The following is a 13,460-nucleotide window of genomic DNA, read 5'->3' on the forward strand; positions in this document are numbered from 1 at the left end:
AGACTGTTGAATGCACTGCTGTGAATAGTCAGTTGCAAATGGTACCATGTGAGCTGAGTTTGGGGGTACTGCCACGAATGATGCAGTACTGAACTTGGAATGTGCCTAGATCTGAGGGTTAGTTTGCAAAACAATGAGAGGATTTTGATAGAGTGGTATGTTATATGAAAAAATACAAAATATTCCAAGTAGATTGTTTCTCAATATTCATTAATGTAATTGAAAGCTTGCACAAGAGTGCTTTTGTCATGGATATATGAGCCATTTTAGTCAGAAAATATTGGCACTTTGAATGCAGCACTAATAACTTTGGATTTAGTCAAGTGGCTTGATGGAAAGTCCTGCTGCCAAATGAAAAAAAAAAAAAAAAAAAAAGTCACTTTGTTGTGGCCATTAATGACTGACCTAGCTTGATAGGGCAAGTGAACTTTCCTATTACATGTTCTTCCATTGGTGAATTGTGTATTGCTGAAGTGAGATACATGTGCCTGGATCAGTTAGGTCTATAAACATTAGCTTATGAACTATTGCTGGTAAGTACCTCCTTTGCTTGAGCCACAGTGTATAACCATAGACCAGCAAAGTTACTGTCAATATTCAACAACTATTTCTTACATGAATGGATTCCTTCATATAGTTTGACCGAGTCACATTGAAAACATAGTGTTCTTGCTTTTTCCTTTATGTGAAACTTAAAAAATGGAATTCCTTGTGTTATGGGTTTATGTTGCTAATAGCCTGAGACAAGAAAGGGTTGATTTTCTATTTAGGAAATGGTGTCTCTTTGATTTCAATTTTTTCTTTAAATACTTTTTATTGGATATTTTATTTATTTACATTCCAGATGCCTTCCCCTTTCTCCATTTTCCCTCCCTAGAAACCCCCTATCCCATCCCCCTCCACCTTTTTGCTTTTATACCATCCTTAAATACTTTTTGTCCTCCATTTCCCAGACTCAATCCTTGAGAAAGATTTTCTCCTCAACATTTCAACAGTATCTTTAAAAAACATCCTTAAAAAAAACAGGGCTTGAAAGATACCTGTATCAATAAAGGGCTTGTAAGGAGACTTGAGTTCGATCCTCAGGATTAATATATTTTAAAAGTCAGATGTGGTGGTGTAGAATTAGTTACAGAGCTGGGAAGAAGCTCTCTGACCAACCAGCCTAGTCTTTCTATTTAAGACTGAATCAATAACACCTTTTCTCAAAATCAGTAAATAAATAAACAACAAACAAATAAACAGATCAGTAGTTCCTGGGGAATGACATGCAAGACTAGTCTCTGACGCTACCAGCATGTACTACATGCACCATGTATATATACACAGACACCTGTACACTATATGCATCTGAAAACACATATACAAAACACATACACACTTGACTGATTTTTCCATGACACGTATTACCGTTAAGTGTAGCGGGCGGTATTAGAAAAGTCGCGCTCAGCTAGCTCCCGGCTTAGGAGCCATCCAAGTTCCTGCTCCAGTGCTCAATTCCGACTTGGAACTCCAGAGCTCCGGAATCTCACTACCCAGCTCTCTAAATTTCCACTGGGGGATTACTACCATGCCATTCCGATGCTTCAAACCCCTAGGCCTTTGAGGGGCACATAATGTAAACCCAGGCTTTGCCTTACCTTTCTCTCTCGATCTAAGACAAGTCTCCGGGAGAAGAAAAACACCACACAGAGTTTCGGAACAATGGTAACTCAATCTCTGGGAGCAACAACTAAAACCTAATCTTGTAAACCTTATTAAATCTAATCCTCCGGTCCACAATGATCCCAGGAAACGCTAACACTACATTTTGCCTATGTGCTCCCCCACCCATCCAAAAGGACCTCCTCGTCCTCCTCCTCCTCCTCCTCCTCCTCCTCCTCCTCCTCCTCCTCCTCCTCCTCCTCCTCCTCCCCCCTTTCCCCTATCCAGTCCCTCCTACTCGCCCAGAGATTGGCTCCTTTATTCATAGGGGATTCGTTCACAAGAAGTCACCTGAGTATGTGACCTCAATACTTGTCTGCAGCCCCTCCCAGGAGAGCAGAAATTAACATCAAAATGCAGGCAGCACTGAGCCATCCACAACACAATATTTTTATACTTATATTTTATTTACTTTTCTACAAAAGAAATACACTTGAGCCTAATTATGTATCCTCAATTGCAAAATGAAAACTATTGCTAAAAGCAAGGCTTCTAGAGTCAGAAATTTCAGAGCCTACCTTTGACATTTCACCTTGAACAATGTACTTGACTTCCTGCTTCTACAATGATAGCAAATATATTGTCTTTTGCATAATTTTCAAACACATGTTGCAAACTGTTTAATAGGGAAGCTATTCTATGATACCCTCCATAGAAACATTAACCATTATTGTACAGTTGGGCAGTGCTTAACAGTTCATTCTTCAGTAACTTAATTACTATGTATTATACTTGCCCAGCCCTGTGGTAGGTGCTAAGATTTGGCCCCAAACTCTAGATATTTAAAGACTCATGAGAGGTAAACACATTAAGAATTCTACAGAAAAACATGGGTGTGAAAATTGCAGAGAAGACATGAAATTGGTTACAATTATTTAAGGATGGATGGGAGATTCATAAATAGAAGCTCAAAGTATGGATTACTGGTTGATGAAAATATTTCCACCAAACTCTTTAGCATTTAAGTATAAGTTCAGAGTGAGTGTGGTGTATGACAGAATGTGGAAAGAGGAGGTAAGGCTGTGCCTTGAAAGACTGGAACTTGATCCTGAAAATGTAAGGACCAGCTAAAGTATTGAACTCACAGTACTGTGGTATTAAGACTAGACTTTCCTGGTAGCATGCTTGTTATCTCTAAATCTAGGGTTTTCTACTCTAAATGTTGTCTTAGCCATCTGAAATCTCATCAAGAACAAGGTGTGTTGGTTAGAAAGGCTTTGCAGTATGTAACCTGATGCAGTAAGGATGTCTTTTAAGCAGAGCCTTAGTAGAGCTCAGAAGTTAGTATGATTGTAGGCTTGACAGTGGTCACCTGGTCTCCATGAACTCATGCTTATCCAGGAGTAATGTACTGTGGGTTTGTTTGTCTATTTGTTTGTTGTTTGTTGGTTTGACAAGGTGACTGATAGATACTGGCTTGGACTTTTTACACAGTCTCATCACAACTAAATTTGAGAATATTACTCAGGTCTAGGAAATTCATCTTTGCAAAATAATGTTCAGAGAGGATTGTCTGGAAATACAGGTACCTACTTACCAAGTTTTTCAGTGCATTCTCTACTTTGTTGTCTGGGTATGGTATATATGTCACCTTGTACTGATATGAGTGACCTTAGAGCTGTGTTTGCTAAAAGAACCTCTTAATAAATTAAGACAATGATGCCATCTAGATGATACGGGGTATTGATCTGGCAGTGCTTTGAGACCATGAATGGGTCCAATGGTCTTGGATAAACCAATGCCCATGATCCCATGAGTTGAGTGACACATGCTGCATGTCTCTCAGGTGAACCAAGCAGCATTACTAGTGTCATGTTAGAAATAGAAACTTACGTGAATACTTACAAATGTAATACTGCCTCCAAGTGTCTTCTGTAGGCACTTACATTTTCTATCTATTAAGCGTTATTGTAACTTCGTTTATTTTGTGATACTCATCTTTCTTTATGTCAACTGATATTTGTCTATGGACAAGACTCTACTATTTTTTGGTTCTTGGAAGACAGAACTCTACTATTGTCATAGTTATTCACAGAAAAGAGTTCAGGAGTCTCTGGTTCCATTTGAGCCATTCAAACGTCTGTAATGGCAACATCATTGCTTAGCTTAAAGTAGATCTGCTTTTGCTCAATGTAACTTGGCCATTTACATATGGGTATTAATGGAAGATTAGACCCTATGTATTTGATAATCTGTTGGAAACGGCAGTAAAAGCTAGTGGTTGGCAATTTAAGTTGCAGTTGGGGTTTGGCAAAGGTCAGTGTCCAGAAGAGATTTCTTGGGATTTTTTTTTTTTTTTGTCTTTACTAGTTTTATACTTGTATATTTCAATATAAATGTAATAATATGTTTCTATGTTACTGATTTGCTTTCACTTAACACATCAAAGCAGCAATTTGTAAAAGAAAAAAAGAGGTAGAGAAGGAGGAGAAGGAGAAAAGAAGGAGAAGAAGGAAGAGGAGGAAGAGGAGGAAGAAGAGGAGGAGGAGGAGGAAAAAGAGGAGGAAGAGGAAAAGGAAGAGGAGGAGGAGGAAAACGAAGAGAAGGAGGAGGAAAAGGAAGAGGAGGATGAGGAAGAAGAGGAGGAGGAGGAAAAGGAAGAGGAGGAGATGAATAGAAAGAGAAAGAAAAGACCACTTGGTATCTAGGCACTGTTTCTAAAGTGGCTGTTTTTGATGTAGAAGACTTACCTGAGAACATGGCTAGTATTAATACAAGCCATGTTGTATTAATATTGCCAAGGAACAGTGAGAAATGTGTTCTCTGGGGATCTAGATCCAACTCTAGGTCTGTTGTTGAATGTTTGCTTCATAATTCCACTTGTAGTGTCTTATTTTTCTTGTTCTTAAAGATTTAAAAAAAAAAACCTGTCACACATAATCTTGATTTCTAAATCTGAAATTATAGAATTAAAAATGTCTATTAGAAGTGGAAGGTCTACAGATGTTTCTCAGGGGTAGAATGCTTACCCAGTATGTGAGGGACCCCTGATACAATGCTGTAAACAAAGCAGTACAGCTCAAACCCCAGGGACCTGCTCTGTCAGGCTTTGTCCTGTATAGCCTGCTTATAATTTTGGAGTTTCTTTTGTTATTTTACATGTTTATTTCAAACCTGTAAAATAGAATAATTACTATTTAATTATGTCTTTGAATGAGAACACTGAGGTTCAAGAAGAATTTGTATCATCTTGTGTCCCCTTGACATACCAGGTTTACATGAACCACTAAAGGCTTCAGTGGATATCACTACAGTAAGTAAAAGTGACATGTTTGGATCATAGACAGATGGGTTGGTATACAGTAAAATTGTCAGTCAACCTTTTCTACTATGCTTATTCTTGAGAAGACTTAAGTAATAATTTTATTGTTCAGAAATAAAACAGTGAAATACTTCATTGTTCCAGACTTTGTTTAAAATCCAGTGCAAATATGCATTTTTCTTCCCAATGTACTGAGAATGGAAACTTATTTTACTTCCCAGAGCATCACTGACTAGAAGAGTAAAAGGAATTTTACTGTATTTGAAAATGCCTTTCTTAAAACATATGTAATATTTATAGGGCAGCTCAGAGTAAGCCAGCTGAAAGATTTAATGATAATAATCTCCATATTTCTTCTAAAATTGATTTCCGGTTTCAATGAACTTGGAAAGGGTCCTGGGACATCAAATAAGTAAAGATCTTAACATGAAATGAATCTTCAGACTATGTTCATAGATTTGCATTTTAAACATGACCAGAAAAAAATATATATCTTTACCCATTATTAAGGTGATACTTTAATGAATTTTTTTTTCATTTACATGAAATGGACCTTTTTGGCTACAGATGAAAGGGTTTTATAGTAGCGACAATGGTTTTGTGAGTTAAATGATCCCAACATCATCAGGAACGAATCACAAGTGCCTACCATATGAATTACAGCACCATGAGCCTTAAAAGGTATTTTTGTGGCAAGCATTCCTCCCATCTGCACAATCAGATTCTGCTTTGAAGTCCGGCTTGAGAGCCTCACAGTACATGAGAAAGCCACATGCTACCCCAGCTTCTCTCTCTATTTTTCTGAAGACTCTATTTTTCTGTAGAGCAACACAGTAACTTAATGAGCAAGGTGCTTACAGAGGAGAATGGCTAGTTTGTATAATTAGACGTCACTGTAGAAACAATTTTTTTTTGGTGACTTTTTTTTTCTGGATAAAACTATAGAGACTATGCCAGTTGATTGCAACATTAAATTTTAAAATCAATTTGGGCAAAAACATTTGACCCCTTTGATCTTTTCTATATGGAATATTCAATGAAATATTTACAAACATTTCAGGCCCCAATGGAACTAGCCTGTTAATAAATGAGCATACTGATACTCTTATCTTAGGCATGCAACAGACACAAAAATGAGAAAAACCTTAAGATAATGGGTGCAAATATTTCAAGAACCCCTTGCTACTGCTGACTTTCACTCTAGTGACTCTGATAAATGGCAGTGTTAGGGATAGGGGAAGCTTAGCTGGAGTAGCATGTTGGTTTGCGTTTTTTTATTTGATATATTTTTAAATATATCAAATAATTATAAATATCAAAAATAGTAGCTAAGAAAGACCTGTAATGAATGGGAAGCAAGAAAGACCTATAATGAGTGACAGCAAAGTTGGAGCCTTGTAAGTACTAAGTGTGGTGACTTATCTAAGCAATAATAATAATAATAATAATAATAATAATAATAATAATAATAATAATTAGCAGAAATCATGTCATGATTTTTGTATTAATTTAACGATTCATGGCACAAGTGTGCTTCCTTGGGGTTTGTCTGATGACTCTCAACTCCTATCTCTGTTACTGCAGGACAGCAAGATAGAAACGGAAACTACATTGCAGGTTGGAGAGAATTCCAACTTCAGCCTGCAGTACATTTGGCTTACGTTTGATTTCCATAAAGGCTTCCAGTGCCATTTACAATCTCATGTTAAAAACAAACTTTTGGGGAGGTTCTTGGATATCTTTGATCTCTCCCAAGAATATATAAGCTGTTTGCAACAGACATCACCAAACATAGATCCTTAATGAAAAAGACTTAGAAAATACTGATTGCACTTCATTATAATTTTGCCTCCACATGATTCAGCTTTCATAGCCACCGCATAGCCTTGTTTAAAGAAAGAGGTCACTGAGCAGAAGAGCAAACCTGTCCCAAGCAATCCACAGAAGCTCAGGAATCTTCAGAAAGGGCTATTTTATTATGCATGAGCTGCCTTTTTAACCTCACATAAAACTTAACAGCAATAACAAATATCTAAAAAAAAATTAGCTGATATGTCAATGCATATGAAATGACATTGAGGATATGAGACATATTTTCAGTCTAGTAACATTTTAACAGTTTTTAAAAAATGATCTAATATGATTGTCTTTTATTTATGAAATAAACATCAATGAACTACAAAAAAAGCAGAAAAGATCATCACTGGTTGATAGAACCATGGGTTTGTTATTATATAAAGTTGTGTTACTGCTGCTGCTTACTTTACTTACTTATCAAATGAGAGGCTAATCTTTACAGAATATATAATAGCATAAGCCATTCTTTTTACATATTACACTGCTATGCAGTGATACTTTATTATTTTTTTATCATTTTCAAATGATCTACAATGAATATACTAATCTTGATCTTCAAAATAGTTTTCTTTTGAATAAAATTAAAATAAAGCTAGTTATGGCTGTTTCCCTTAGTTACATTTATACTTTGAGCATTCTGAAAGCCCGAGAGTGATGGCTTTGAGCTGTGCCAACTGGAGAAATGTGTTGGTTGGTGTCCTGTGCCTTAGCTATTAATAATGTTTGTAAGGTTTAATCTTTGAGATCTTTAAGAGCAACTTTCCATTTCAAACAACTTTTCTGAACTCATGAAAACGCTGACACAAAATGACTTCTTTGGCAGAGTTGAGGCTCATACAGTGTCAGAAAATCTTTCTGAAATTGATAATTCAAAATTTTCCTATATTTGCAGCTCATTTGATACATTTTAGGGAGAAAGAAGTACATTTGCTTCTACTATATTAACAGAACCAAACAGGATTTTAAATTAAAAGTACTTCTCCAAATCCCTGCAGCACTCATGGCTGGATTTCTGTAGTTTCCCAGTTCAGCTGTTGTAGACGGAGTGAGAAGTGTCTCCCACAGTCTCTTGTGTTTGAATACCTGGTCTCCAGCTTATGACATTGTTTGGGGAGGTTGTGGAACCTTTTGGACATGGCCCTAGCTGTCAGACATAGGGTGATGGGGGCAGAGCTAAAAGGTCGTAGGTCAGCTCGCCTTGTGGCAGGAGCTATTTGCTTCCTGACAGCCTACACACATAAACAGCTGCCTCATGTTTCTGTGGGAGCTGCTCCTACCCCTCTGCCTTTATGGCTGTGATGGACTGTGCTCCTGAACCATGAACCAGAATAAATCCTTCATCTCTTAATGTGTTCCTGTCAGGTATTCTGTCAATGATGAGAACAGCAACTGATCCAGCTGTGTTTTGTTATTAAGAGAAATGATTTGTTTCAGACTACATTCACTCTGGCAGTTATAATTTCATACTATGTAAATTCATTCTAAAAAATATCAGCCAGGGTACATGCAGTCTATTTTATATACAGTCTAGTGATATAATGTAGTATATAGCATAGTATTTTTAAATATTGTAGTCATGCCTTAATCTACAAGATCACCTCAAAAGAAGTGATGTCAAATCTTTCTTGGAAAAGACAGACAGACACACACACACACACACACACACACACACACACACGCACACATGCACACACGCACACACGCACAAGCACACACAAAATCACACATGCACAGTCACAGTCCATGTTTCTCATTGAATTCAATACTCATGATTGCAAGTCTCAGGGAGCTGAGTATGCTAGTTCTATTCACTCTGTATCAATATCTGGGCCTTTTCACATGGTCATTACTCCCTCAGTTCCGTAGTTCTTCCAAAACAACGGATACATAGTGGGACTCCAATTGACCTCTGTAGCCCATGCTTACTTGATCCCACTATGCCTTGTGTTAGACTGACACATTTTTACACTTGAGTACTCAACTCACCAGCCATCACATGCAGGGCAATTCCTTTTCCTTGAGGAAGGATTCTTAAGGTAAGTTTTCAGCTCTAAATGTAAGAAAAGTGAGAAGCCTTTGTGTCACTTGTGAATCTTTAAATAATATGACATAGAAATCATGTTGATAGTTATTAAAACCTAGCTTCTAATCAAACAGATACATATACACATGCACAGACCTGACTTCTCTTAAAGCTCTCCTGTCCTGATAAGTAATGTCTTGGCATTGGTCACCCAGTTCAGCTGGCATTTCGTTATCTCATATGTGTGCAGGAGAAACTAACACAGAATAAGACTGAGAGATTCTTCTTGAATTACTGACTTAGATTAGAAAGAGGATTAGTAAAAATTTCATTTCTTTGCTGTGCCTGCTGGTTTGCTCATGCATGTCCACCCAAGCTCAGCTGTCTCCATCTCTGACTCCAGGGATCACATGGGTAGCATGTGGGTGGAAACAAAGCCTGTAGGTAAAAGAAAGAGGAATTTGGACAGAGATCAAAGATTAGCCTCATTCCACTGTTTCCTCTGACTTTTTACTATCCCATCTAAATTTGGCATTTTATAGGACTTATATTCTCAAAGGTAAAACTGAGCTTAAATCAGATTTCTCTGTCTCTGTTTGAAAAAATACACGTGATTTGATTTGCTCAGCAGGAGTTTTATCAACTAAATTCTCAACTTCTAGGGGCATTTCAGTATGAAATATATAATTTATGGCTTTGGATTTTTTTTTCTTGAATTCTATTTTGAAAATGGTAACAAAGACCTGGCTAAGTTACAAAAGAAGCTGTTTAGAAAACTTAACAATACCATTAACTGTGACCTTGTCTAGGATACTTTAAAAATTTTTTTACAGTGAAGTGAATTACTATGTGCTGTTAATGTTGTCTGAGGCAAAGAATATTTCTGAGCACTAGGGTTCTATCATCCTTTGCGACTCCTTAAGTAAAAAGGTGCAGGTCACAGGCATCATTCTCATTCTTGTATTTTATTGCCAGCCTAGCATATAACGGCTGAGCCATCTCTCTAGCCCCATCATCTTCATTAAGTGTCCTGTGTAAAATAATCAGCTGTTCCATGGGAATTAAGGGACACTGAAAAACTAGAATGCTGTTTTGACTAGTTTTTCATGTACTCTTAAAAATAATTTTTGTCAACTATATAAGAATATGGGACATTTATAAAGTGACTGTTTTGATTTGCATCCAAATTGTAGTTAAATGGTTAATATTCCAGTGCTTTAGGGTGGTAACCAGGAAGCCATGTCGTACTGCCCATAGTTGTACTAGACCACAACTGAAAATCTGTACTGTTGGTTACTGACTATTTCAATTCATTCTAAACTTCAAGATGATATTGTTCAGTATAATTTTGTCCTAAATGGAAGCAACTTTTGCTTAAGTTCATGGTGTTACTACTTGACCATTTCATCGGGTCTTGCTTTCCTCTGGCAACTAGAATTTGGGGATTTCTTTTAATGTCTAAGAATGTAATACTCTAGAGCAGTGCAAGTGTCAAACTGGAAAACAATCCAAGAGTGCCTTAAAGCATGAGTTTCTGTGTGCATATTTGCTCTTGCAGGTGTTCCTGCTTTGAAATGTACAGATCTGTACAAGGGTTTCAAATTCCATGAGCTGTGAGTCCAAGGATGGAAAATCAGGTGTTGTCTGAGTTAGAAAGAATAACACAATAAACAAAACATCTCCAAGTTCAGAAAAGCATCAATTAGGTGGCAAACCGCAGAGCAAGAAGCCCACTGATTAGTGAGTTGAGCAGAAAGAACAGGCAGAGGTGGAGCATGTGGGGATCTTTGGGCAATAGTAATGAATTCTTGTAAGATTGACAGGGAACACATGACCCGCTGAACACAAAGTATGAAGCATGACCATTGACTCCAGTTCACAATAATGCATCATTATTAAATTACAAATTACACTGAATATAAAACACTAATGTAAACTAGTAATAGCTAAAGAATAGGAATATCAGTTACTACCTATATCAATTTTTTAGTAACTTCCAGACTATTCTGAGAAATAAGAATTGTTAATTTTTAAAAATGTATTCAGTTTAAAATTAAGTATTCCTTCTGTATGTTAACAAAAAAAATAAAGTGTCACACAGAAACAACTCTTTTATTTTATGCATTTATTATGCAATTATTTGTGCAATTAGACAGGTTTGTATATGATGAGTTAAACAACGTATTGAGTGAGAATGTTCCAATTTGGCAAAATGTTGGTCATTTTAAAATATCCATCCTCAAATCTTCACTTTTCAGAGCATGTTTTTTGCATGCTAGAACAGATGGTCAGAGTGGGCAGGGATATGACAAAAGACCAAGAACAACAGAAGGCCAGCTTAAAAGGACAGGGCATGTGTTAGAAAAACTGTTGCAAAAAAAAAAAAAAAAAAAAAAAAAAAAAAAAAAAAAAAAAAAAAAAAAAAAAAGGCAAGCCTATTTGACTTATCATTACTAGAGAGGAAAAGGAGGCAGAAGGAAAGAGAAATGGAAGAGGAGAAAAGCAAAGTGACTTCTGTGTGAGTGTGGTCAGGCTTTTTCAGTACATATTTATGATCAATATACCCAATGAACACCCTAAATCAACTCTGCAATCCATAATAGCAAACTGAATCCTAGATGACAGTATCTCAAGCACTGAGCATGCAAACCTAGACTCTACCAGGCTGGATGGACAGATGCAGTTTTCAACCCAGGTGTCTTAGTGAAATCGGATACAATAAAGGATAATAGAATAATGGCTTAAAAGCAACTGATTTTTTAAGCATTGTTGTCAAGCCGATAGCAGAGAGCCAGCATGGTTAGGTTCAGCTGAAGGCTTCTGTACTTCTGGTATCTCGAGTGCCAGGAAAACAATAACAACAACAAAACAATCAAAACAAAACAACAAAAATGGTTGGAACACTCTTTGGGGTTCCAGTGTTTTACCTGGAGGGACCCATGGCTCCAGCTGCACATGTAGCAGAGGATGGCATTATCTGGCATCAATGGAAAAAGAGGCCCTTGGTCCTGTGAAGGCTGGATGACCCAGTGTAGGGGAATGCTAGAGTAGGGAGGCAGGAGTGGGTGGGTGGGTGGGGAGCACCCTCATAGAAGCAGGGGATACAGGGACAAGATAGGGGGGTTACAGAGGGAAAACCTGGAAGGGGGTGACATACGAAATGTAAATAAATGAAATAACCAATAATAAACCTTTGAGGTTATCGCCTAATTACCAAGAAGTTCATTGGCTGAAACCACCTGCTGAAACCACCTGCTGAAACCACCTGCTGATTACCACCTTACCCAAGGCAATTAGGATACCAAAATACCAATAAGAGGAAAGCTCAAGTGTGGTGACAGACACTCAGTTCATTGTACCAGACTTCAAAGATTTCTCATCTATAAGACTGTACTGTATATAAGCTCAAGAGATGGAAAAAAAAAACAGAAATAGGAAAATCCAAGGAGCTGTAGAAATGAATTGATACAAAAACCAAAGAGCCAACTAAACTTAAAGGGTTTAAATTTCAGATGTAGCAAATAAAATATGCTGAAGAGAATATGATGAAGCCTAAAAGGCACAAACAAGGAACAGGAGACTATAAAAAATAATTTGGAAATTATGAAATATAAGCAAATAGAAATGCTGAGATTAAACAATACAATCACTTCAAGTTAATAAAGGTTCTAAACAGACTGGAAATTTCTGAAAAGATAAAGGTGGGAAAATAATTATGAAAGAAAAAAATCTATGTAAAAAGAGAAAATATTCCATAGAAAGAGAAGTGGAAATATAAAGCATTTAAAAGATATTGGTGAGAAAATGTGCGTACATCCCATTGGAGTTGGAAAATGACAAAAGATAATAAATACTTTTAAAGTAGACGTGGACATATAAATAATAGAAGTAATTCCTAGAAAAAATATAATTGAAGAAGGCATAGATAGCACGGGGAGTCCTATAATCCTCCAACAATTAAATCTACAGTCAAAAGCCTTCCCCACAGAGAATTCAAACCTAAGTGACTTTAGAGGAAATACCTGCCCAGCACAAGAATGGAAAATTAAACATTATTCTCATTCATGAACACGAGTCAAAAGTCCTAAGGAAATATTAGCTAGATTAGTTGGGTTCATATAAAAGAACTAATATATCAGAAGCAATCTTATTTTATGTCCTAAGTGCAAAGATGTCTTAATACTAGAAATACTCATGAAGGCATTCTAACTTACAATATTTCCAAATTGTGAGAGATAAAAAGCCCAGTCCATGTAGAGGAGAAATTAAATGAAATTCTACAGCTGTTTAAATGATAACCTCAACTCCAACTAGAAATGGTTAGCTCCTCCCTAACACAGAATGATGCCATAGTAAGAAGACCTGCTTCATCCACCCTTTTAGAAAGTTCTACCAAGAGTTGGCAAGGCTGCGGCAGATCTGAAATTCTCATGTATGCATCTGAGTGTGGGGGCTGGTAACAGGCCTTTGGGAATAATCTGGCATTACTTAACAGATTTTTTAACTCACAACTTCATTCCATTCTTACATATGTGCACCAGAAGACTTTCATAGGGATACTCCTGGCAACACTGTTTGCAGTTATAACAACTAAAAACTAGAAGTTTTGTGGCA

General features: G+C 36.9%; 1 protein-coding gene and 1 long non-coding RNA gene across 18 annotated transcripts in view; one reads left to right on the forward strand and one right to left on the reverse strand.

The window, feature by feature from the left end:
* The window catches only part of LOC143443864 (uncharacterized), a 42,208-nt gene extending 40,353 nt beyond the window's left edge, over positions 1 to 1,855 (reverse strand). For both annotated transcript variants that reach the window (XR_013113183.1, XR_013113182.1), the window contains exon 1: positions 1,641 to 1,855. This is a non-coding gene — a long non-coding RNA (uncharacterized LOC143443864). The remainder of the gene's footprint in view (positions 1 to 1,640) is intronic.
* Hdac9 (histone deacetylase 9) overlaps positions 1 to 13,460 on the forward strand; it is an 824,691-nt gene that overhangs the window by 763,537 nt on the left and 47,694 nt on the right. The window lies entirely within an intron of this gene.

The sequence above is a fragment of the Arvicanthis niloticus genome, chromosome 11 (genome assembly GCF_011762505.2).
Source record: "Arvicanthis niloticus isolate mArvNil1 chromosome 11, mArvNil1.pat.X, whole genome shotgun sequence".
Taxonomy (NCBI): domain Eukaryota; kingdom Metazoa; phylum Chordata; class Mammalia; order Rodentia; family Muridae; genus Arvicanthis; species Arvicanthis niloticus.